The sequence below is a fragment of the Apodemus sylvaticus genome, chromosome 14 (genome assembly GCF_947179515.1).
Source record: "Apodemus sylvaticus chromosome 14, mApoSyl1.1, whole genome shotgun sequence".
Taxonomy (NCBI): Eukaryota; Metazoa; Chordata; class Mammalia; order Rodentia; family Muridae; genus Apodemus; species Apodemus sylvaticus.
The window spans coordinates 81,171,156-81,196,271 of NC_067485.1; the positions used below are offsets into that span (position 1 = coordinate 81,171,156).

The window sequence follows — 25,116 nt, forward strand, 5'->3', positions numbered from 1 at the left end:
GACTAGGCTGATATAAACCTAACTGCTTTGATTTCCAAACACTGCCTTGGGGAAGAAATGCAATGTTTACAGATAAAAATTACAAAATGTCTAGATAGCTCTAAGCAGAGCTTAATCAGGAATCCTAGAAAACTGCAGAAAGCCAAGCTTTTAACACACAAAGATGGTAATAGGCTATATCAGCAAATTTTCTATGGGGGGGGGGGGGAAGGAATGCATTGGAGTTAGGTTTAAAAGGTTTCCTTGACATTATGTCATGGCAGCTGACTGTGTTGTTTCCAGGCCCCAAAATTTAAGTAGCATCAAATACAATTTAATTTATTTTGGGAGGGCAATTCAACGAGCAAATAGAAACTAAACCACCATGCAGAGAGGACTGGTCCTAGGCTTCTTACACATATTCAGCAGATATACAGCTTAGGCTTCATAAAGGTCCATGAATAAATGGTACAAGAGTGTCCCTGGGTCTTCTGAAAGTCTGTGGGCCCTGTTCTCCTAACTGGGCTCCCTTGTGTGGCCTCAGTGGGAGAGGATGTGCCTAGGAATGTAGTGACTTGATGTGTCATGGTGGTTTGCAACTCAGGAGGGATCTCCCCCTTCTCAGAGGAAAGGAGGATATGGAAGGGGCTGTAAGTAAGGGGTACTTGGGGAAAGAGGTCTGCCTGGATGTAAAGTGAATAAGTAATGGAAAAAATAAAAAAAAATAAAAACCAAACAATTCAGCAAACACTGTCTTTAATATTAAATAAATAAATAAATAAATACTGTTTTAAGAAGGAGGTTACAAATTGTAGAGAAGACAGAGACTACATATTTTAGGTAATCCTTCCAATTACATGAGCAACTATGCTGAATGCTCTATAATTTCCTGTTTAAGATTTTCTTATGACTATAGAACTGCCCTCCACTCATCATGATTTCATGGCCATATTGAGCTACTGAGATTTCTATTAAAAGCTTTAACTATATTAACACATCTGAAAAGCTCTACTGCAGCTTTGATGGAGGCTATAGCCACCTAATTTAATATGAGAGGCTTCAATTTTTATATTTAGAAGAAAAAATCATATCACATGAAAATAGTGATTGGTGACTTGTGGGGCATTTACGCTGAAATCCTTCAACTCAGAAATTCCTCACTTATAATTCTCAGAGGCTTTGAAAAGCTACAAAGAGATAAGTGTGTTGACAGAGGAGCAGTTGCAGTAGAGGGATGATACCCAGGACAGTTTATGCTGAATTCTTTAAATGTAAAGTCCCTTTCTTCTTACAATATCACAGACTCTGCTAAGTTGTTAGCACTTCACATGAGTATGGAACCCACATTGAAGACTCCAATGAAACAATGGTCCCATTTATTGGGTCTAAACTAGAAACCAGTGATAGCTTCTATACTCCTGATCAACTACTCTGGAACACCCCCAGGCTAGGAGGAAGAGGTAAAGAAGCCATGGAGCAGAGGCCAGAGGAAGAGTTACATCTTGAGAACAGAAGACTGAAGGCAGCTCTAGGAGGCACATTATTTTAAAGAATTTTTGTGGTCTGAAAATGTTTGTCCCCCATAAATCCATGTGTTTGGATGCCTGGCCCATAAAGGATGCTACTATTAGGAGTTGTGATCTTGTTGGAACGGGTATGGTCTTGTTGAAAGCAGTGTGTCAGTGTGTAGGCAGGTTTTGAGTTCTAATGCTCAAGGTCTGACCAGTGTGAAAGAGAGCATCCACCTTCCTGCATGCAGATGAAAGTCTCACCCTGGCTGCCTTTGGATCAAGATGTAGACTTCTTAGCTCCTCCAGCAACATGTATGCCTGTATATCATGAAACTTCCCCCTACAATTATGACAAAACTGATCTCTGAGACTTTAAGACAGCCCAATGAAATGTTTGCCTTTATAGGAGTTGCTTTGGTCATGGTTCTTCTGCTTCAGGTCCCTGAGTGCTACGATTATATGCACATGTCACTACATCAAGTTATTCTAGAGACATAAACATTTTAATGTAAATTGTGTGTGTGTGTGTTTGTGTATGTGCGTATGTGTATGAAAATCCCATACATGCTAATCAATAATTTGACAATTGAATGATGTATTCTCTCTGCCATACAAACCATTTTTATTACAATTCTTATTCTAGAGATATCTTTTATCTGGGACTATTGCATGACAGTTTAGTTAAAATATTTAAGAATTTTCACAGCCAATGTCTTCAAACACATAATTCTATCAGGGACACAAAATGATGAACAAAGAAGAAAATCAACTGAGCTTTGTTATACTTGACCATACTTGCTCAAGTAAAATGAGCTCACATTATTTCTACGGTGGTCTGAATTTTGAGAAGATAGGGAGAAATTCTTTTCAGATTTCCATGAGGTATCTCTGTAGATGAGGCTGTTGTCTCCAAGCCTGGTAAAGTGAGTTTGGCCTCTAGAACTCTCATGCTAGGAGTAAACTGTGTTCTCTGGGTTATCCTCTGTTATCCATACAAACATTACACTGCATCCTCACATACACACACACACACACATAAAATATTTAAAATTACGTACTAAGAGCAGAGTGGCAGAGTATTACCAAGCTTTGTACAATGTCCTGGATTCATTCCCTTTGATCAGAGGATTCTGTCTTGCCACTGGGCAGGTGATTTGGGTTTTAGCTTAATTCTTCCTTGAGTTAAGATAAAGGTTCTTTTCTTCTGTAAGTTCCTAGAAGGAAAATTTATACTCTTAAAATTTAAAGGGATATTATTTCCCTTTGGACCACCACCTGACTCTATGCCTCATGCCCATACATCCATCTTCTTTATATTTGCTTCCTAGTATCTGGGTCCAAATGATCTGGCAAGAATTGGCTTACACTGGCCAAATTAGGAATCATTTGGGGTCTCCGATATTAGTTTGTTTACATACACACACGCAATGAACTAGTTTTATATCAAACAAGTAACTAGGTGGCTTGATTTCACTGGTATTCAGAAGCATTAAAAGCACATCAGAAGAGATTATCTCCAACAAAACTGTTTAGTCCTTCTTAGAAGGGGGGAAAGCACCCATGTGATGAAATACAGAGACAAAGTGTGGAGCAGAGACTGAAGGAAAGACCATCCAGAGACTGCCCCACCTGAAGGTCCATTCCATATACAATCACCAAACCCAGACACTATTGTGGATGCCAACAAGCTCTTGCTGACAGGAGCCTGATATAGCTGTGTTCTGAGAGGCTCTACCAGTACCTGACAGATACAGAGGTGGGTGTTCTCTGCCATCCATTGGACTGAGCACAAGGTCTGCAATGGAGGAGCTAGAGATAAAAACCAAAGGAGCTGAAGGAACTTGCAGCCCCATAGGAACAACAATATAAACCAACCAGTACCCCCCAGAGCTCTCAGGGACTAAACTACCAACCAAAGAGTACACATGGAGGGACCCATGGCTCCAGCTTCATATGTAGGAGAGGATGGCCTTGTTGGACATCAAAGGGAGGAGAAGCCCTTGGTTCTGAGAAGACTAGATGCCCCAGTATAGGGGAATGCCAGGAAGGTGAAGCAGGAGTGAGTGGGTTGGTGTGCAGGGGCAGTGGGGATGGGATTGCGGATTTTTGGAGGAGAAACCAGGAAAGGGAATAACATTTGAAATGTAAATAAAGAAACTATTTGTCTTAGACAGGGTCTCTATTCCTGCACAAACATGACCAAGAAGCAAGTTAGGAAGCAACGGGTTTATTCAGCTTATACTTCCACACAGCTGTTCATCACCAAAGGAAGTCAAAACTGGAACTCAAGCAGGTCCGGAAGCAGGAGCTGATGCAAAAAACAAGGGGGGATGTTACTTACTGGCTTGCTTCTCCTGGCTTGCTCAGTTTGCTTTCTTATAGAACCCAGACTACCAGACCAGAGTCGGTACCACCCACAAGAGGGCCCTCCCTGCTTGATCATTAGTTTAGAGAATGCCTCAGAGCTGGATCTCATGGAGGCACTTCCTCAACTGAAGCTCCTTTCTCTGTGATAGCTTCAGCTTGTGTCAAGTTGACACACAAAAGCAGCCAGTTCAATTGACCCCTTGTCAATTTGACACACAAACACATCACTATTAAGCCTCAACCCTTACTTTTTTATTCATCCCCAAGATCTAAATAACTTTAAAAGTCCCAGTCTGCAAATTCTTAACATTTTAATCCCTTTATAATATCTAATCTCTTTTAAAAGTCAAAGTCTTTTTGCAATTAATAGTCTCTTCACTGTGGGCTCCACTAAAATACTTTCTTCCTTCAAGAGAGAAAAATATCAGGGCATAAGCACAATCAAAAGCAAAATCATATTCCAATTTTCCAATGTCTGGGATCTACTCACAATCTTCTAGAATATTCCAAGGGCTTGGGTCACTTCTCTAGCCCCGCCCTTTGTAGCACACACCCTGTCTTCTAGCCTCTAGCTGCCTGAATTTCATTGCTGCTGCTGTTCTTGGTGGTCAGTTCATGGTACTGGCACCTCCAAAACACTGTTTTCTTCCTCTGTAACTAGGCTTCACCAATAGCTTCTCATAGGCTCTCTTCATGGTGCCAAGCCTCAAATCACTTGCATGACCCTTCAGTTCTGTGCCATCAATTGCAGCTGAACCTGCACCTTCACCAATGTCCTTTTAAAGCCTCTCACAATGTGGAGCCTCAACTGCTCTTCAGGACACCTTCATGCCTTCAAACCCAGTACCACCTGGCTGACTTACACATTACCAAGTTCAGCCACACAGCACAAGTTACAACTTTGACTGTCTCTGGAACACAGCCTCTGTACTCTCAGAAAACACTTCTCAGAAAATTTAACCCCAGTGATGCTGGTCTTTTCTTAATCACTGCTAATTTCTTAGCTCCAGCTAACCAGCATCTACAGTCCCAGTAACACAAAGGTTCACATTAGTGATTCTGGTATCTTGTTAATCACAGCTGATTCTTCAGCCCCAGCTAACAAAAATCATAGAATCTTCACAATCAAAACATGGCCCTGAAACTTCACAAGCCAGGCCTCCATCATCTGCACTGTTCTCAACATTGTGCCAAAGTCAAAAGTCTGCTCTGCGGGTGGCGACTCCACTGTTCCACACTGCTCAGCAGGTAGCCTGCTTGATTCTGTAAACTGTAGGTCTGGCAGGTCAAAGGACTTCACCTTGATCTTTTTTTATCTTTTTTTTAATTATTATTTTTTATATTCTTTCTTTACATTCCAAATGATTTTCCCTTTCCAGGTTTCCCCCCTCCCGATAAGTCCCATAAGACCTCTTCCCTCCACCCATTCGGCAATCAACCCCTTCCCACTTCTCTGTCCTGGCAGTCCCCTACAATGCTGCATGAGGCCTTTCCAGGACCAGGGACTTCTTTCTTCTTCTTGGAAATGATATGTGAATTGTGTCTTGGGTATTCAGAGTTTCTGGGCTAATATCCACTTATCAGTGACTGTATTCCATGTGTGTTCTTTTGTGTATGAGCTACCTCACTTAGTATGATATTTTCCAGTTTCAACCATTTGCCTAAAAGTTTAATGATTTATTGTTTTTAATTGCTGAGTAGTATTCCATTGTGTTAGAGTGCTCTGCCTCAGGCTAGAATCAGGTGCTCTCAGGTATTCACAGGAAGCTGCAGGTTCTTTGAAGAACAATGGGCCAGAATTTCAAAGCCTGAGTAGTAGTACCTAGCCATTAGGTTTGTTCCAAAACCCTGCTCAAAGGCTGGGGGAGTACACAGCAGCCTGGTTTACATAGTGAGTTTCAAGGTACATAGTGAGACACTGTCTCAAACCTCCTATCAAAATTATTGATTATATCAAGGTCTTAGCTAACTGAAAGTGGGTATGGATGTCATTGAAGTGATAGAAATATCCGCAATCTGGATTTTTATAATTGAACAACTCTGTAAATTTGCTATACTTCAAATGGATGAATGTCTTGATGAATTAGTAAATGTTTTGATTTTCAACATAAATTTAAATCTACATACCAAATAAAATATAATGTTTTTTCTTTTTTTATAATCTACATTTTTATTCGATATATTTTTATTTATATTTCAAATGATTTCCCCTTTTCTGACCCCCACTCCCCAAAAGTCACATAAGCCCCCTTCCCTCCCCCTGTTCCACTTCCCTGTTCTGGTTTTGCCTTATACTGCTACACTGAGTATTTCCAGAACCAGGGGCCACTCCTCCGTTCTTCTTGTACCTCATTTGATGTGTGGATTATGTTTTGGGTATTCCAGTTTTCCAGGCTAATATCCACTTATTAGTGAGTTCAATACCATGATTGAACTTTTGAGACTGGGTTACCTCACTTAGTATGATGTTCTCTAGCTCCATCCATTTGACTAAGAATTTCATGAATTCATTGTTTCTAATGGCTGAATAGTACTCCATTGTGTAGATATACCACATTTTTTTTGCATCCATTCTTCTGTTGAGGGACACCTGGGTTCTTTCCAGCTTCTGGCTTTTATAAATAGGGCTGCTATGAACATAGTGGAGCATATATCCTTATTACATGCTGGGGAATCCTCTGGGTATATGCCCAGGAGTGGTATAGCAGGATCTTCTGGAAGTGAGGTGCCCAGTTTTCTGAGGAACCGCCAGACTGCTTTCCAGAGTGGTTGTACCAATTTGCAACCCCACCAGCAGTGGAGAAGTGTTCCTCTTTCTCCACATCCTCGCCAACACCTGCTGTCTCCTGAGTTTTTAATCTTAGCCATTCTGACTGGTGTAAGGTCAAATCTCAGGGTTGTTTTGATTTGCATTTCCCTGGTGACTAGTGAAGTTGAGCATTTTTTAAGATGTTTCTCTGACATCTGAAGTTCTTCAAGTGAGAATTCTTTGTTTAACTCTGAACCCCATTTTTAATAGGGTTATTTGGTTTTCTGGGGTCTAACTTCTTGAGTTCTTTGTTTATATTGGATATTAGCCCTTTATCTGATGTAGTGCTGGTGAAGATATTTTCCCAATTTGTTGGTTGCCGATTTGTCCTTTTGATGGTATCCTTTGCTTTACAAAAACTTTGTAATTTTATGAGGTCCCATTTGTTAATTCTTGATCTTAGAGCATACGCTATTGGTGTTCTGTTCAGGAACTTTCCCCCTGTAACAATGTCCTCAAGGGTCTTCCCCAGTTTCCCATTTCAGTCTGGCTAAGGGTCTATCTATCTTGTTGATTTTCTCAAAAAACCAGCTTCTGGATTTGTTGATTCTTTGTATGGTTCTCTTTGTTTACTTGACTGATTTCAGCCCTGAGTTTGATGATTTCCTGTCTTCTACTCCTCCTGGGTGAATTGGCTTCTTTTTGTTCCAGGTGTGTCGTTAAGCTGCTAGTGTATGCCAAGGTGGCATTGAGTAGATTGTTGTTCAGCCTCCATGTGTATGTGGGCTTTCTGTTGTTTTTGTTGCCATAGAAGACCACTCTTACTCCATAGTGATCTGATAGGAGGCATGGGATTAGTTCGATCTTTTTATATTTGTTGAGGTCTGTTTTGTGACCAATTATATGGTCGATTTTGGAGAAGGTACCTTGAGGTGCTAAGAAAAAGGTATATTTTTTTTGTTTTAGAGTGAAATGTTCTATAAATATCAGTCAAGTCCAATTGGTCTAAAGCTTCAATTAGTTTTATTGTGTCCCTGTTTAGTTTCTGTTTTCCTGATCGGTCCATTGAGGAGAGTGGAGTGTTGAAGTCACCCAAAATTATTGTGTTAGGTGAAATGTGTGCTTTGAGCTTTAGTAAAGTTTCTTTTATGAATGAGGGTGCCCTTGCATTTGGCGCTTAGATGTTCAGAACTGAAAGTTCTTCTTGGTGGATTTTTCCTTTGACCAGCAAGAATGTCCTTCTGTATCTCTTTTGATGACTTTAGGTTGAAAGTCAATTTTATCTGAATGGCTACTCCAGCTTGTTTCCTGAGACAATTGGCTTGTAAAATTGTCTTCCAGCCTTTTACTCTAAGGTAGTTTTTGTCTTTGACATTGAGGTGTGTTTCCTGTATGCAGCAAAATGTAGGGTCCTGTTTCCTTATCCAGTCTGTTAGTCTATGTCTTTTTATTGGGGAGTTGAGTCCATTGACGTTAAGAGATATTAAGGAATAGTGATTATTACTTCCTGTAATATTCGATTTTATTTTTATATTTGAGTGGTTATCTTCTTTTGGGTTTGACGAAAGAAGGTAACTATTTTGCTTTTTCCAGGGTGTCGTTTCCCTCCTTGTATTGGAGTTTTCCTCCTATTATTCTTTGTAGAACTGGCTTTGTAGAAAGATATTGTGTAAATTTGGTTTTGTCATGGAATATCTTGGTTTCTCCATATATTGTGATTGAGCGTTTTGCTGGGTATAATAGTCTTGGCTGACATTTGTATTCTCTTAGAGTCTGCATGAGATCTGCCCAGGATCTTCTAGCTTTCATGGTCTCTGGTGAGAAGTCTGGTGTGATTCTGATAGGTCTTCCTTTATATGTTACTTGGCCTTTTTCTCTTGCTGCCTTTAATATTCTTTCTTTGTTTAGTACATTTGGGATTTTGATTATTATGTGACAAGAGGTATTTCTCCTCAGGTCCAGTCTGTTTGAAGTTCTGTAGGCTTCTTGTATATTCATGGGCATCTCTCTCTTTAAGTTGGGAAAGTTTTCTTCCATGATTTTGTTGAAGATATTTGCTGGTCTTTCAGCTGTAAATCTTCACTCTCATCTATACCTATAATCCTTAGGTTTGGTCTTCTCATTGTGTCCTGGATTTCCTGGATGTTCTGGGATACAAGCTTTTTGCATTTTGCATTTTCTTTGACTGTTGAGTCCATGGTTTCTATGGTATCTTCAGCATCTGAGATTCTTTCTTCCATCTCTTGTATTCTGTTGTTGATATTTGCATCTATAGCCCCTGATTTCTTCTCAAGGTTTTCTATCTTCAAAGTTGTCTCCCTTTGTGATTTCTTAGTTGTTTCTACTTTTGATTTTAGATCCTGGATGGTTTTGCTTAGGTCCTTCACTTGCTTGTTTGTGTTTTCCTGTGATTCTTTAAGAGATTTTTGTGTTTCCTCTTTCATGACTTCTGCTGTTTCACTTACTTTCTCCTGCATTTTTTTTTAAGTTTTTTTGTGTTTCTTCTTTATTGGCTTCTATCTCTTGAGACTTTTTCTCCTGAATTTCTTTAAGTGATTTTTGTGTTTCCATTATATGGGTTTCTAGCTTATTCATATTCCCCTGTATTTCTTTAAGAGATTCATTTATGTCCTTTTTGTGTTCTAGCAGCATCATGAACAGTGATTTTAAATCCAAATCTTGTTTTACTGGTGTGTTTGCATAATCAGGACTTGCTGATGTTGGAGAGTTCGGTTCAGATGCTACTATATTGCCTAGGTTTCTGATAGTAGCGTTCCTGCATTTGCCTTGGACTGACCCCAGGCCCTGGGCTGCTCGGTGGACCATCTGTATGCCAACAAAATATAATGTTTTATATGTCCCCAGAATGTCAACAAAGATAGGTTCAGAGGGTTTATCTATACATCTGTTGACATTAGACATTAACTGTAGCTGCTTTTAAAATATGTATATTCATGTGCACTGGTGTTTTGTCTGTGTGTATGTATATGTGAGGGTGTCAGATCACATACAACTGGAATTACAGACAACTGTGAGCTGTCATGTGTGTGCTATGAATTGAACCTAAGACCTCTGGAAAAAAAAAAACATGCTCAGCACCACTGTGCAATCTCCCCAGCCTGTGTAGCTGCTTTTTTATTGCAAAAATTCCATTATTCTAAGTCTCAAGTTATTGGACTCATTAACTACTGGAATCAGGAAGGAGGGATATAGAATAAGGAATCTTCAGATATTGTCACAGATACACAGATACACACACAGAAATTGGTACATATAAAAACACTGTGTTAGAGAGGGTTTTACTGCTTTGAAGAGGCACCATGACCAAGACAACTCTTATAAGGACAATATTTAATTGGAACTAGCTTACAGGTTCAGAGGTTCTGTCCATTATCATCAAGGTGGGAGCATGGCCGCTTCCAGGCAGGCTTTGTGTTTCAAGATCTGAGTGTTCTACATCTTGTTCCAAAGTCAAACAGGAGAATTCTGGCTTCCAGAGAGCTAAGATGAGGGTCTTCAACACCACACCCTCAATGACATCCTTCCTCCAACAAGGCCACACCTACTCCAACAAGGCCTCCTAATAGCGCCACTCCCTATACCAATCATTTTCAAACCATCATAAACAGCAACACAAAACACATACAGATACACACAAGTCATAAACTGTCGCGGATACAGATACAAACATACATACAGATACATAAGTACAGGTACAGGCACTGATACACAAAGGAGCACACAATACTTAGACACAAACAAAAATAATATACAGATACACACACATAGACATACCGATATATAGATACACACAGGCACACATATATACACAGGCACACACATAGTCATGCAAACATATACAGACATACACAGACACAAATACACACACACACACACACACACACACACACACACACACACACACACACGGTAGATTGCCAGACAGTGGCTCATTAAAGGCAGAACACAGTCTGTAATGCTGGTCTCAATCTGTGAGTCAGGGATGATTGCTGTGGTCCCAGTTTCCTGTGGTTCCCAGTTTCCTGTTTACTTAGGTCCTGCTGGAATATTTCCTGGAGTTGGGAATGGGGGGTCCCAGGTCAGCACTTCCCCTCTGGTCGTCCACCTGCCATGTAGGAAGGGAATGACAGAGCCTGGGTGTGGGGGCAGGGCCCAGTTTGGTGCCAAGTCTGTGTGTAAAGTATGAGAGCATGGAGTAAAAGAAAGAAGTCCTTCCCCAGGAGACATAGGCACTGCTCTTTATTATGAAGGCCTTCCCTCTGTGGCAATCCCTGATGAAAGAGATGGTCCTTGCTTATCCAAACTGTGTTGATGATAAATGTGAATGCATACACCTTTCTCAGGGTGAGCCAGGAATTAAATACTTTTTGTGGGAAGGAATGCTCAGGACGGGAAGCTCAGTGGCTGAACACCCAAGCCTATTTAGATACCTCATTACATGGAGAATTCCAGGTTTTTATGCTAAGTGACTGATTGCAATGGTCCTCCCAGTAGGGTGTCATGATTAAGTGAGTTCCAGAGCAGGTAGATTGGCAGGGAGCTGGCCCCACATCTACCTTAATTGTGAGTTTCACAGAGTTTGGTCTCACTTAACCTTACCAGTTCTTCTCTCTGGTGGCTCTGTCTACTTGTCTGACAGAAAAGGTAGCTAAAAGATTAGTTTGAGGAGTGACACATGGATGGGCAGAGTCCTTAGGGGTGGGCAATCCTGCAGCAGCTCTGATAAGGGTACCAGCTAAACCACAGATTGTACCAAATCAATTCTGTAGAGAATTTTTCCTGAGCAAGACCAAGAAGGCCACAGAGTCAAACTACAGAGGAAGTACTCTTCTGGTGAACAGTCTGCAGAGGCTGGAATGAGGTCAGCCAGAAAAGGAGATGTGGCTCAGAAATGCAAGGGGGATGATGGTGGTGGTTCACACAGGATAGAGGAATAAGCTCATGTTCTCAGCAGTCATAGGGCTAAGCAAAAGGATTGTGAGCTCAGAGCCCGCCTGGGCAACACCGTGAAATCTGGTCTCAAAAAATCAAAACATCTGTAGATCAATGATCTTGACTTGAATGTAAAATGTAAGGAACACAAAAGAGCATGTCTTCATGTTCTTGGGATAGGGTGCATGTACCTGACAGGGAGTCATCTAACCTTGGAAGACAACTCAACAGTGAAGTGCTTCCCAGCATGCACGAGGCTCTAGTTTCCACTCTAGCATTGTAAAATGAGAACACAAGTTAAGGTTGAATACATTAAATAAGACATTCTGGTTGTAAAAATTTATGATACAAACAGGGCACTAGTTTTTGAAACGTACATTATTAAGAGTTAAACAGTATCATCAACCATTTATAAAACCCTACACATCAAGTGTTAGAGAGATAGTGGATGTTTAAGAGCACCCACTGCTCTTTCAGATGACCCAAATCATATTCCCAACACCCCATTGTGGCTCACAACTGCATGTAACTGCAGTTCCAGAGGATTTGATGCCATCTCCTGGCCTTTGTGGACACTAGGTGCACATGTGGTATATTCTTACATATAGACAAACCATCCACACATAAAATAAAAATTTAAAGTTTAAAGGAAAAAACCATCACACAACACGAAGTTAATCCAAAAGATTAACCAATATTCCCAATAATGACATGAAAAGCCGTTTCGTCTCAGTCAAGTCAAGTTCATGAACTGTTATACAAATGGTGTGCTAGATGGGTAGCTAGAGAAGTCTGGCAACAGGATGCTAAAGAAAATTTGTGAGATTCTACCTGTGGTCATGATACATAGTGTGTGAGCCTAATTCTAAGCACAAGTTTGGGATCCGTGGAAGGGAAGCTGGTGGGATGGGTTCTGTGATTGCCACACACAGTGTCTGGAATGATTCCTGCTCGTGTGTATGGAAGCCAACAGAGTCATTAGTCTCCTTATCTGGTGAAACAGAGTTGATTCTGGTGATGGTAAGGTAGACAAGAACCCAGAGCACAGATCTCTGAAGGAAGAGAGCTATGCAGAGGCTGGGGCCAGCAGAAGCTCCTCTCAACTCTCTCTCCTCAGCCTGAAAGGTTGTGAATAACTTAGGGAATGGACAGGAGGAATGTTCCTCAGGTCCCCTAGTCAGGAAGAATTTAAATTTCTGACTGCCAATTTGGTTACCATGTGTGATCCATAGGCAGCTACCAGAGTATTGGGAAAGCATCCATTGCTTTGGCTGGAAGCAGATCTTCTGCAGTAGGAGACCACAGGCTTTTTGCTTGGTGCCAGACCCAGAGTCACAGGACCTTGTAAACAAGAGCTGGATTCCTGATCCACAGAAACTATTAAGTTATCAATGCCATTTGACACCACTAAATCTAGACTGTCCTTGTTATGCAGTATTATATAACTAGCACATCTATTTTTTGTGTTAATTAACAATTTACACAACCAAACATCCAATCAGCTAACAGCATAATCAGGTAGTATATTCCCTAACTGTGGTGAAGAGTGTTAGTATCCACTGTTGTAAGTGTGGCTGAAATGCCACTGTGAATGCACTGTAAGAGGATGGTGAGCCACTATCCACAGCACATGTGTATGTTATGTGTGAAAACCCACCTAGAGCTTTGCACACATGAGGAACACCTGGGGCCTGGTGACTACAAGACATTTTCTCCATCATTCCAAAGTTGTGTCAAGTGAATCTAGTGGCTTCCACAAATCCTAGAATCTGCAGGCTGAATAGATGTGAACTAGAAGCAAGTACTTCCAGGTTCTTGAAGCTCAATGTGTTGGAAGTGAAGTCACCTAGACGACATCTCAAATGGACATGGTCAGTAGTAGGATAAAGTACTTCTGTTGCCTAGAGAACAAGGCTTTGGTCACTAAAAGGAAGTGTGCTAAGCTTGGTGTGAGAAGGATAGCATATGTACTAGGTGAGGGATTGATGAATGCCATGGACCACACCAGCCAGGTATGGGGGTCCTTGGGATGAGGGTTCTCGGAAGTCGAGGTGGGTAAGGATTTGATGGTGACAAACAGCAACAAACACAGAGGCAGTTTGAATCTGAGTGTATTTTGTAGCTCTCAAGCATGGGATTTTATTCATTAAACCAAACATGCACAACTCTTAGAAGTCATATTCAGCAAACAATGATGAATACCAACAAGAATTATTTGGCAAAGTAAAATACAAAAATCATCTAAGCATTATGACTCTGAAACTACGTTTGGTGAATCACAAACAGAACAGGTAATATCATCATCAAAAATATAACAATTCTAAAACAATATGTTTAATACAGTGGTCATCCAAGACTAGTGGTATATTCCCAAGGACAAGTTAGTAAACCTTTATGGTCAGTGTTCTTAACCTAACCGCTGAGCTAACTTTTCAGCCCCTATGGTTAATTATTGCTTAACATCTAATGCCTGATTTTTTTTATAAATCTTCAAAGCATAAATTTAAGCTATTTTAATTCTTTCTAATTAAGGCTTTACTGTATACCAAAACCCATCTCCAATGACACACGTGTAGCCATATGAAATTTTATTGGTGGGAAAGTTTTTATCTATCATAATAATTTTGTAAACGATTTGAAAAGTAAAGCGTTGGTTTCCCTGGAGACAAGGTCATGTTAGTAACCTGCCAGGAGCCATTCTCACAGAGATCTCAAAACCCCCTCCTCTCAGCCATTTCCAGCTTGCTTTCTCTAGGCTACTTTTTGAAGGAAATGTACTAGTTTAAAAATTAGCCAAGTAAGCAAGATGGTCAGTACATACAGAGTTCACCCAAGTGGACTGGAACAAATGAAGCTCACCTGTCATTAGGTTACCATAGCAACCCCTTTTCACTTTACCTCCTCTTGGTTGAAATATGATGCCAAGTTCCTACTGCATCTGCCAAATCTTCCCTGAGATCCTGAGAGACAATTCTGAGAAACTGTTCCTGAAGAATGATGCAAGCCCCCTGAGATTGTTCCCCGAATACAATGACTTTCCCCCTTCACACCTCCCCACACCTGCTTGCTTGCCTTTATAATGCCTTGTGTGAAAATTAAAGTTTGACAGTTTGATCAGAATACTGACTTGCTGTCTGCCTCTTTGTGTTTCTCTCTCCATCCCCCCCCACCTCACCCCCACCCCCACTTCTTCTTAGGTAGCACCAGGAACCCTGTGGACTGTCCTGTGGGTTGGGACAGTAACCCATTTCAAGGGGTGGTTTCATACCCATTATTCTTGCTTAAGATAATTTTCTAGGCTACTAGAAACCTGTAACTAAGAAAAAGAATGAAAGAGAACAAAAAAGAAAAATTGCCATGAGAACTATGGCTCAATATGTTCTCTCCAGCCGAGAGTTCCACAACCAGTTCCAGGAGACATCCTTATTTTGAAGTCAAATGCCTCAGTCTGTGAAACTTGTCACACAGATTCTTCTGGGGTAGGTGTGTCAGATGCATCCAGAGCAGTTGGTGGAGGTGATTAGTGAAATAGATTGCAGCTCCAAGGCCAGCTGCTGTGGGAGAGCCTGTGCCTTTTGAAGTTCCTTGTTGTAATCTGATCCAGGAGAGGTCCCCAGATCTCAGAGGTGTTGTTGAGGGTTCTGAACTTAATTGCTAAAAGAGTATGTCTTCTGTGGGTGCATTGTGACAACCACTCATCTGCTCTCAAGGAGATAATCACATTGCAAATCTCTAGAGTACACCGATACTTTTAGTTCTGAGCCTTGTGGGATGTCCTGAGCCACAGGAGACACCTCAGAAAGAATGCGAACTGTAATAGCCATTTATGAAAGTTAATTATGAAAGAATAACACAATGTTAACTACTGATTTTCTGACAAGTGTTATAAATTTTGTTGTGCCAGGCAAATATTAGTGATCCCCAAAACACACACAGGAGCTGATCTGATGCAACTCACAGCAAGGTCTTTATTCTATTTGGGCTAGCTTGGCTCCCCCGCTCCCATGTACAGCTGTCATGCAGAACAGTTTTGGCAGTGGGTGAGCCCCTGAATATTTGTGGGGCAAAGCTTTATACTAAGCAGCATGCAGGAAGCATATGTGCAAGCATCTAACTGTTAATGTGGCCTTTTAACATAATGAGCTTGTGCTGGAAGTCATATCATAAACTTAACTTCTGCTCCACTCTACATAGGTGTTCCTTAGTCAAGGGGTGGGCTTGTAAACTGGAGTGCAGGTTTGTTGGGGGAATAACATAGAGAAAATGGTCTAGTTGAGGGTGTAACCTGGAAACTCTGGTGTTCTTGGGGACTAGCCTAGAGACTAGAGTTAGGTCCAGGTTTTGTTGAGGGACAACTTAGAAATGGTTAGGTACCAGCCTGTTAGTTTACCTGAAGCTGTTTGAATTATATAAATCATGCTGAGTTGGAGTTCAGCAGTAGGTATGATTTGCATGTTTAAGGATCACGTGCACAAAAATAGAAATGCATATTTTAACTGTATCTCAAAAATGAGAGAGAACATTCTTAGCACTACCTTGGTGTTTCAGCACTTACAGCTTCATTTGGTTTCTTTCTATAGTGAAGGACGTACAGCTTTCTGTTTGCTTTCTTTCTTGACTATGTGTATTTCTCTCTTCTGTCAGAAGTATTGCCTCTGTTGGTTTGTGTAGGGCTGGTTTGATGGATTTTAACTTGTTTATGTCATGCAAAAGTTTTCTTTTTCCACCTCTGACAGAGAATTTTGCATGGTGTTATAGTCTAGGTTTATAATTTAGACTACCTTAATCCAGGTTCTTCTGGCTTTTAAAATTCCATTGAGAATTTCATTGCTGTTCTGGTGGATTTTTCATTTTAGGCGTCTTCTGGTTTTTCCTTTGCAATTTTCAATACTTTTTATGTGTATATTCAGTGCTTTGAATATAATATAGAGAGGTTTTTCCTGCCTCTGTCTACTTGGTGTTCTGTGTGTTTATTGAATCTGTTGATATGTTTCTTTTTTTTTCTTTTTTGAGAAAACATTTCTTCTGTCATGGTTAGGAAGATACATTTTGTGCCATTAACCTTGGAGTCATCTAAGAATATAATTCCAAAAATTTATATTTCATGGTGTTTTCCAGATCCTTCACATTCCTCTCAGGTGTTTAATTTCTTCACTTTTCCTGCTGTGTGCACTGATTCCTGTACTTCATATCCAAGTAGTCTATGACCTTCAACTTGATCCATTCTACCTATGAGGCTTCTGCCTGAGTAGTTTTTCCATTACATCTTCATTTCAGCTTGAGTTCTTTTCACCATTTGTCTTTTGCTGAATTCAGTTCTCAAATCCTAAATTGTCTTCATTTCATTTATTGTTTTGTGGTTGTAGTTGTTTTCTTTGGCATCATTCAGGTCTCTACTATTGGTCTCACTACTTTGACTGAGCTGTTGTTGTTGATGTCTTCCTCAAACTCCCTGAATTATTTGATGAAGTTCATGAATGTTCTTTTAAATTATGTATCCTGGGCTTCATTTAGGTAGTTTTAGTTTGAGAACATTTTTTTTTTGTGAGACCTAATGAGTTTGGGGGAGCTATATCAATTTGCTTGTGTTTTGTGATGAGACAGGGGATGTGGACATATTTTATTGGTTGTGTGCCTAATGTGAGATTCTAGGCCACCTCTGTTGAGTAGAAATTTGTTGTTGCTGTTGTTGTTGTTCACTCTTGATTGATTTCAACTCAGGCATGAGTGGGTTGATCAATATTTTGGATATTCAGTGTTGATTTTTGATTTGAGAAACAGAGTTAATCAAGATTTGGACTAAGCAAGAGAACACATGAATGGACTAAATAACTGAGACTAGTTGGGGTGCTTTGCATGCTGTGTTATCTGATCTATGTCTGGAGTTATAAGGATGACATATGTAGACTAGGATCGTGAGTGCTCCCAAGGCTAGATCGGTGTCCAGGATGTGTGCCCAATCCAAGGTTGGGGATGGCAGCAGCAAGTAATGTTCCTATCACTCAGAGCTGCATAACGTTCTCATCATATCACAGACAAGATTCAAGCATTGAATTGTACCATTGGTTAAATCTGTATGGGTCCCTCAGGCCAGGTCCAGGGAGCTTACCCATCCATATCTAAGCAAACTCTGGAGATTGATGTGGCAATAACCAGCTACGGTTAGTAGGGTTGACCAGACTGGGCTGGTGCATAGAATGTACAACTAGACCAATGCTGGGTGTTGAGAATCACACACACAGGACTGGTCAGTCTCAGTAAAATTATTTTTAAATGTAAGATTTAAGTTAGATGTTTCTATTTTTATATCTCCTTATAGAGTGTATAATCCCATTATTTGTAGAGATTTATACATTTATTATAAAACTTGTGAGTTATCCCAGAATTTAAAAATGCTTAATGCTAAGTCCTAATGCACATCTGTAATCAGTACATGAGGGTAATAGGCTGTGAGCTATAAAATTGATTTGGAGCTTCTGATTTTCCCTGGGAATGTTGCAAGTACCCTCTTTTAAAAACAATGACAACAGCAACAGCAGCAACAACAACAACAACAACAACAGCACAGCATCACAGCAGCAGCAGCAACAGCAGTAAAACTGATGTAGGAGACATGATTCAGAAGCTGTTCTAGCTCAGTTTCGAGCTCCCACCTCAGGTATAAATCACATATATACAAACACGTAAAAATCCTCTTAGATGTGAGCTGATGCCTCTGCCTCTGTAGGCCTCTTCAGGCACTTTCACAAACACACAAATGTGCATAATTAGAAAAAATAACTAAGTTATAAACAAAAAATGGAAATTAAATGTAACTAAATTCACACTTGTCTATTTTGTATTTTCATCTATGTTGTATTTAGTGAAATAATTCAAAACATTTCCTGAGTGAAATGATCTGTAGTTATTCCTTTAATTCATTTATTAGTTCTAAATGTTTTAAATCATTCATCATTTTGAATCCACAAATGTTTATAAAATTCTTGATAAGATGGCCTGTCCAGCAGGTCCAGTTATTCAGGGTTCCGAAGAGGTGCTACCTGAGGGTCAAAGGGGAACGGGGGGGGGGGGTACAGGGGAGAGAAAAAGGAGACCACGCAGGGTTCAATTGTCGAGGTCTTGTTTAATTTTCTGGGGTTCACAGGTTTTGAGCTTCCAGAGGAAGAGCTTGCCTCAAGGCAAGAACAAAGGAGGTAGGGGCATTCTTGGCAGTTTCAGCAGGAAGAGATAAGGGTCGCCCGGTGGAGACATCCAATGTTTGCACAAGCTGGAACATCCCGTGGTTATCTCAGAACTTCCGTTTAACTGGCAGTTCATGGGGAGAGGCTCTTCTTTGTTTTACTCAGGACCTTTGCCCTGCCAGCCCTCCACGCTGTTAGTGAGGGTCCATTATGGCTTCCCACAATAAGACTCATTTTCGTGCTTTCTAGCATAGACCTATCAATGTTCTGTTCTAGACTGATTAAATCAACCTGCTATGTACTAAAGGGGTAAATCCTTCATAGGAAGCTCTTCTGAAGTAGATGTCCACTCAACATAGTCTATAGAGTTAATTTTGTTAGTGCTTAATACCATTAGCTATCAATAAAAGCTGCACAAATTATTTTGAGTTTTTATTTTCATGTATATAAGTATTCCATGATATATATGGGTTGGTTTTTGACTTTATAAAACTAATACTGAAGGACTAAGAGAGTACAAGGACCACACAGTATGCATACAGCCAGTATTTCGACCAGGTCCAGAATTCCTCTCTGCCTTAGCACCAACATTGAAAAAGTTCCTTAAAATATTTCTTCTATCACAGATTGTCCCCATAACCATGTTCACATTCCTTGAGGCCTGTTTAAAGTATATATTTTCTAATTCTGTATTTATATCTTTTCTCTTTCAGCTGTTCATGGTAACCAAGTTCATGCTTTCAGGACTCATGGTAACTATGGGCTTCCATTTACAATTGCAGCATCTGTCTGTGTACTTCATTGTCCTGGGCTCTGTTAGTCAAAAGAAGAAGAATTTTGTACATTTTTAACAGAATGAACTAATTATGACACTGCTGTCATTTTTGTGTGCTTCATTCACCATCAAGCATCCCCATGTTCATAGTCATTTCTGCCTTGACTGTACTACAATGTAGTCACACTTGATGAGATTCCTGTTATTCCTTCTTGATAATATTTTCAAACTGGTGACATCACCACAATGACAGTGGAAACAGGGAATACACTGTTGTGGTCTACTTAAGATTACAATTAGATACCACTTGAAGAGCTATTCAAAATCTAAAGACATGGAAGATGAATTTGTACAGAAATTACTGGTTTATAGATAAACACTGAGATGTTGAATTTCAGATGTCTAGAAAAAACATCTTTACAATTTTTAAAATGCACATAGGGACTTTGAAATGTTAAAAACTAGTAGTCTATGTATTAAGAATACAAGTAAAGAGTCTGTGCAGATACATTTTAACAACTTTATTAACAATAAACCTTACAAATAATAACAAAAATGGGAAGAAACTCTGTGTTCTGGTTAGTATTTTTACCAACTTGAAAAGGCTAGGGTCCTCTGGAAACAGCCCTACCAAGGAATTGCTTCTATTGGGGTTCATGGGAAAGTTTGTGGAGATGTTTGTTTTCTTGACTGCTGATTGAAATTTGTAATAACAATCTTAAAGGCTCAAAGTACAATGGTAGAGAATTGACAAAATGCAAAATCTGTATTCTCTTTAGGTTTTGTCGACCTAATACTAACTTGTCTCCATCAGACTCTACTGTGGGCAAGTCTCTGAAGCTATTTATTGATTGATGTAGGAAACCAAAACCCACAGTTACTGTGGCCATTTCTGGGTGGATGGTGATAGAGGGTTCCATAAGAAATCAGGTTGAGCAAGACACAGAAAGGAAGCCAATTAGATCCATTCCTCCATGACCTTTGCCACCATGGACCCTGAGTTCCTGTCTTGGCTTACAGTTTAGTCAGCATTGTATTGCTATGAAGAGACACCATGACCACAGCAACTCATATAAAAGAAAACATTTAAAAAGACAGTTTGGAGGAAATGTGACTGATAAACAGGTATTTTTTATTTTGACTTTCAATTTCTTTCTTCCTTCCATTCTTTCTTTTTACTTTTTGAGTATTATATAGTCAAGGCTGACCTTGAACTCACTGTGTAATGAGACTGTTCTTTATTTCCTCACGTTTTTGACTCCACCTCCTTGGTAACTGGATTACAGGTATGATCCATCACCCTAGATTGTGGGTATTTATGTGTGCATGTGTAGTCATATGAGTGTATATGCTATGCATGCATGTGCGAAGGTCAGAGTTTATCTTATTTTTTTTCTATCTCCATCTAACGTTTGTGGCAAGGACTCTCACTAATCCTGGCCCTCACAGACTAACTAGGCTGGGTAGTGAAATGCAGAGGTCCACCTGTCTAAATACACTCAGCTTTTACATGGATGAAAGGAATATCAACTCAGGTCTTAATGGTTGAACAGCAGTCACTTTACCTTCTCCCTTGCTCCTCTTTGCAACCTTTGAAAGTCTAAATTTGCTTCTAAATATAAAGCATTTTAAAGTGGAATTATACAAAACAAATAATAAGAAAAATAACTTATCATCTGGGGGGTTGAGACAAGATGATTAAAAATTCATTCCACACTATCTCTTTAGTGGTAGGAATACAGGCATATAATACCATACCCAGCTTTATACTAGAAACTTGGAAGGTATACATGAAGGCCAGGAACATGGCTCAGTGGGTGAAGATGCATTCTGCCAAGCTGACATGAGTTCAATCACTTACACTATCTTGTGGGAGATGGCCCTCAAATTGTCTTCTGGTTTCCAAGTGTATAGTGTGCCATGGGTATGAACATATGCATTTAAAAATAAACAAAGAGTGATAAAATAATAATAAAAGAGAAAGATTCAACCTGGACATGATAGCTGTAATATCACCACTTAAAAATGATCCTTGTCCTTTTAATTTCAAAGATCCTACCTTCTAAGTAGAACTTCCAGGACAGACTTGGCTGAACATTTGAATTGAAATGCAGCCTGGGATATATGAGACATTGTTTGAAATAATAAACATGTGGCCCTAGAACATAGTATGGTGATCTATGCCTGTAATCTCACCATTTGGAGAAAAGCTCGAAGGATCATAACTTTAAGACCAGGCTGAACATATCAAGTTCAAGGGTCACCTGAACTAGAGAGTAAGATCATGCCTCAACAACCAAACCAAATAAAACAAAACAAACTACCAAACCACCAAGGATCTGTTGAATATGTTTACATATCCCTGTAATCCTGGCACTCAGAAGGCAGGGACTAGAAATTTCTGTGATCAAGGCCAGCATGGTGTATGTATCCAGCTTCAGGACTACAGAAAGAGACCATGTCTCAAACAACATAAAACAAAAACAAGGGTTGATGAAGGGGGGGAAGCAAGAAGGAATCAGAGATATTGCATATGCGTTAAGTTCTTTTCAATTATATGCGAGGTCCTGAATATATGATATCAGAACTGTAAAAAAATAAATAGGTAAATGAATGAAAGTAAGCATTTAAAATAGGGAAGTTAAAGATACCATGATGCACCCTACATTTGGAATAATACAATAATATGTATCCATGAACATGAATGAAAATTTCTAAGCCAGACTTGTTGGCACATGCCTGTAACTCCAACGCTTGAGATGCAGCAACAAGATCAGAAATTCAAGGAAATCCTCAGTCAAATGTTGCAAGATATTTGATCACACTGTGAACCCCAAATTAGACAATGGAAAACCTATCCTGATTGTGGTGTGGCTCAGCCCTAGCACACACCTTTAATCCAAGACCTTTCTATTTATTTTAAACAATATTGAATAGAGTCAGCCAAAGGTTAAGAGGCAGAGCAGGCAACCAGTTGACAAGAAGTGAACCTAGGGGAAAAAAAGCAAAGAATGAGAGGTAATCAGGAGGATGGATAGAGAGATGCACAAGTCATGGAAATGTAGGCCACTCAGAAGGGTTTGTAAGAAGTGTGGAGAAGGGGAACTGATTATTTTCCTTCTGGGATGAAGGTTGAGGAAGGTTGGTTGGATGCTTTCTCTGCCTTTGTGAATTACCAGGATTTGACTACAGCATCTAGCTCCTAAGTCTTCATTTGGTAAAATGGAATCTTTGATACTGAATTTGATGACAGCCTAATTGTGACAAGGCTACAGGAGATTGTCTCAAATACTAATAAATGAAACCTTCTTAGAGTAGCCTCAGTTATTTCAGTGACACACCTGTGAAACTTCAATCAAAATGTTGCTTTTACCTGAGTGGCCTGAAGGCATGCCTGGGGGGGGGGCATTTTCTTTGTTGCAATTGGTTTAGGATGCATGCCTCATCACAATGAACCCACAGGGCCTTGGTTAGGTTTCCCATTGTTTAAGAAAGTTACAATCCCAGAGAGACTAACCTTCATTTGTGGTCATTGCTGCTTCATTTCCTGTTCTCGAGGTTTGTGCTATGACTCCCTGTTTACGGTGTTAAATGAGAGAAGAAATAAGCCCTTTCTTTCCCAGATAGTTTTGTTCATGGTGTTTCTATTAGTCAGGGTTCTCTCACAGAACTTATACAATGTCCCAATATAGTAAGGGAATTTTTGTAATGACTTACAGTTTGTATCCAGCTAACCCATCAATAAGCAGTTCTGAATAGGAAGTCCCAAACTCTAGTAGTTGCTCAGTCCCAAGAGACTAGTTGTTTTACCTGGTCTTCTGAATAAACTGGAATCCTGAAGAAGTAGGCTCCAACAAATGTGCTGGCTAGTAGGAGCTAGCAGGCAAAGAAAAGTGAGTCTAGCTTCTTACAAAGGCCTCACTTTAGCCTCTATGTGAAGGTGTGGACCATATTAAGTTGCTTTGTCCCAGGCTGTACTTGAACTCAGAGATCTGCTCACCTCAGTCTCCTGGGATTGAAGACCTATACTGCCCATACATCAACCTAAACTTTTCATGGCCTCTATACCTCAAGATCTCCATGTCAATATACAGGTCAGAAGCCTGTGTCTTCCACCTTCAGGACCTGAATTACAGGTACGCCCTTCATATCTTGACTGTCTAGGTCATTCTAGATGTAGTCAAGTTGACAAGCAGAAATAACCATTACAGTGTTTATCACAGCAACAGAAACCTCACAATGGAAAGACCCTAATTGAGAATAAATCACTCACCTGCCTCAGTCCCTTAAGAGTGACCCTCCCATTGACTATAACTATAAAATCCAGTGTTTCCTAAAGGTCTAATTCTCCAAAGTGGTGCTACTACCTTAGACATACTGCTGTCAAGTCTAGTGAGGATTACCCCTTTTGGTCCTACTTGAAGGTGGCAAGGTTGTACTGTGAGTCCAGGCTGCCTTGAGATCAAAGCAGCCTTCTTCAAGGCTACAATGTCTCAGCAGTGTCATCTATCCCTGAACTCACTTCACATGACAAATCTCCTCTGACATAAGCAGATGAAAACACTGACAAGAGTCAAAGGTCATTCTCCAGCGGAGACTCAGAGCTGGAAATGGGCAGTTGATCTTGTTGATTGGTCATCAGGTCATAGATGGCAGGACCTAACTGACATTAAAATATTAGAAAGAGGAGAGACTCTATGCCAGAGAGGGACTGGAGGTCAGATGGGACAACAAAGAGAATCTTAGTAGTGGGAGATAACATTGATGATGGCGGCAATGACTAGTAATTTAAAGGCAGTACCATGAGGATCTTAAGGACTTGGAATAAGGGAAGCCTAAACTGTACCAGGATTTATAATCCAGAGGGATCGAAGACACAAAATACAGCTAAAAATCATAAAAGGGGCCAAGGGAGCTAGAGTGGTCCAAACATGCCCAGAGAAGCCAATTAGTAGTGACATAAGCAAGGAAGTATGCACTGACCTTGAGCCAATCCTTCCTTGAGGAAAGAAAACAAAGAAAACCCATGAGTTAAACCCAGCCATTATTGGTCCATTTCAGCTCTGACCTCAAAAGGAACCATTGTGAGGTCTTTTACTTGCTAGTTACAGCTTTGGCTGAGAATGCCTCCTGTCCTTATAATACAGTTGCTGTTGGTTAGTTGGTTGGTCGATTGGTTGGTTGGTTGGTTGGTTGGTTGGTTGGTTGGTTGGTTGGATGGATGGATGGATGGAAAGCAATTTGATTTCTATGCTGGTGAGCCACTGAACTTGGATCTTTGTGAATTGTTGAATGTGAACACAGTGAGTTTTCTTCTGTATTCTTATGTTTCATTTTAGAGAGTTTTGTTTTCTGGATTTAAACTAAGTTTCCCCCTCTTCCTGTATTTTCTTCATTTGAAGATTGAGTAGAGGAAATTTTTTTAGATTTTTTTACTCTATTTTACATTGTCATATGTTGCACGTCTTTATTCCTTTCACTAATTTTGAACAGTAATTTATAATAATGATACAACATGAGCAATCTCACAGTGACATTTCCAGACATAAACTTGAAGAGCATTTCACACATTCCCCTTGCCTGCTCCTTATAAGTACCTCA

At 40.0% G+C, this 25,116-nt stretch overlaps 1 protein-coding gene and 1 pseudogene across 1 annotated transcript in view; both read left to right on the top strand.

Moving 5' to 3' along the window:
- The window catches only part of LOC127664607 (ankyrin repeat domain-containing protein 26-like), a 503,453-nt gene that overhangs the window by 400,571 nt on the left and 77,766 nt on the right, over window positions 1-25,116 (top strand). The window lies entirely within an intron of this gene.
- The window catches only part of LOC127665188 (sperm motility kinase X-like), a 32,372-nt pseudogene that overhangs the window by 1,626 nt on the left and 5,630 nt on the right, over window positions 1-25,116 (top strand).